Raw genomic sequence first — 2,212 nt, forward strand, 5'->3', positions numbered from 1 at the left:
TTCTGTAATGCTGGCTTTCTTTTTGTAAATTCTTTTAGCTTTTGTTTATCATGGAAGGATTTTATTTCATCATCAAATTTGAAGGTAAGTTTTGCTGGGTATAAGATTCTTGGTTGGCATCCATTTTCTTTCAGGGCTTGAAAAATGTTGTTCCAGGCCCTTCTAGCTTTTAGGGTCTGGATTGAAAAATCTGCTGATATCCGTATTGGTTTCCCCCTGAATGTAATTTGATTCCTCTCTCTTGCGGCCTTTAAAATTCTGTCTTTATTTTGTATGTTGGGCATTTTCAGTATAATGTGCCTTGGTGTGGGTCTGTTGTAATTTTGTATATTTGGAGTCCTATAAGCCTCTTGTACTTGATCTTCCATTTCATTCTTCAGATTTGGGAAATTTTCTGATAGTATTTCATTGAATAGATTGTTCATTCCTTTGGTCTGTTTCTCTAAGCCTTCCTCAATTCCAATAATTCTCAAATTTGGCCTCTTCATGATATCCCATAGTTCTTGGAGATTCTGTTCATGATTTCTTACCATCTTCTCTGTTCGTTCAACTTTGTTTTCAAGGTTAAATATTTTATCTTCAATGTCTGATGTTCTGTCTTCCAGGTGTTCTATTCTATTGGTTATGCTTTCTATGGAGTTCTTAATTTGGTTTATTGTTTCCTTCATTTCAAGGATTTCTGTTTGGTTTTTTTTCAATATCTCTAACTCTTTATTGAAGTGATCTTTTGCTTCCTGTATTTGCTCTTTTAACTGTCGATTGGTGCGATCATTCAGTGCCTGCATTTGCTCTTGCATCTCGTCATTTGCTTCCCTGAGCATTTTAATTATGTACATTCTGAACTCCCTTTCTGTCATTTCTTCTGCCATGCTGTCGTTGGGTTTCATTGATGTAACATCTAGATTTGTTTGCAGCATTTTCTTTCCTTGTTTTCTCATATTGTTCAGGTATCAGTTGACCGCTGTGATATTGCAGATTTCCTCTATTGTCTTATAATATCCCTGAAGATTTCTATTATATCCCCTCTTAGTCTTCAGTAGCCTGAAATCTTGGAGGAAGTTGATAATGCAGTGCTCCACAAGGGAGCTGACTCCCTAGAGGTGGTGGCCTTCTGGTGGGGTATATTCCCTGCTAGTGGGCAGAGGTACCTTCACTTGCTGATGAATGGTCATCCAGAAGGGAAGTAGGTTGTGGGCTGATGCAAGACCAGTTTGGGCCTGTGTCTCTGATTTTATGGTCCTTTTGGGAGAACCTCACCCAACAGGGAGGAGTCACCCGGTGGGGAGGTCTCGCTGGTCGATTTTCCTCCCAGAGATTCCGTTCAATTCACAACTACCGCCTGGGCTGGGCAGCCTTCTTCTGCAATGTTCCCAGGGACCCGGACCTACCTCCTGGGCCTGGAAGCCTCACCCTTCGCAAACGAATCTCCTTCGGCTGCCTCTCCTCAGAGAAGCTGCCTGCAGTCCTGGAGCCTTCGCTCCGCCCCTCAGTTTGTCTGTGGGGCCCTTCCACCAAGAAGCCATCTAGGACCCTGCTCTGCACTTTTCGCCTGGCTATGCGGCCCCTCCTCTGAGCAGCCACCTGGAGCCCCTTACAATCGCTCCGAGTCCCAGTGACCCGCCACACGCCTTTTCCTCCGGCAGCCACCTGTTGTTCCGTGCGGTCGCTCTAAGACCAAGTGACCCACCACGCACCACTTTCTCCACCAGGCAGTCACCCAGAGATCTGGTGCGTCACGAGTCCCAAGAACTCACTGTGCACCTTCTTGTCCCGACTGCCTCCCGTAGCCCTGGTGCAGTCACTTCGAGCCCAAGCACCCCGCCGTGCTCCTCCTCCTTCTCCAGACAACCCCCCTATGTTCAGGAGCGGATGCTCTGGGACCAAATCACTCACCACGCTGTTCCACCGGATAGCCGCCCAGAGCCCTGGCGCAGCTGCTCCAATTCCAAGCAACGTGCCGAGCCCGTATTTCTCCTTCTCCTCTGGGCAGACCCCTGTGTTCAGGGGTGGTCACGTTCAGTCCAAACAGCTCACCAAGCACCTTCTCCTTTGGGCAGCCTCCCAGAGCGCGGGTGGGTTGCGCCGAGTCCAAGCGCTGTGGTGAACAGCCACCTCTCCAATGCTCCCAGCTCTGTGCGATCACTGCTCCGGCGGGGGGAGGGGCGCCTCGCCGGCAGTTCTACTTTGCAAAGATCCCTGCTTTCGGGGCTAC

The sequence above is a fragment of the Sciurus vulgaris genome (assembly GCF_902686455.1).
Source record: "Sciurus vulgaris genome assembly, chromosome: 11".
Classification (NCBI taxonomy): Eukaryota; Metazoa; Chordata; class Mammalia; order Rodentia; family Sciuridae; genus Sciurus; species Sciurus vulgaris.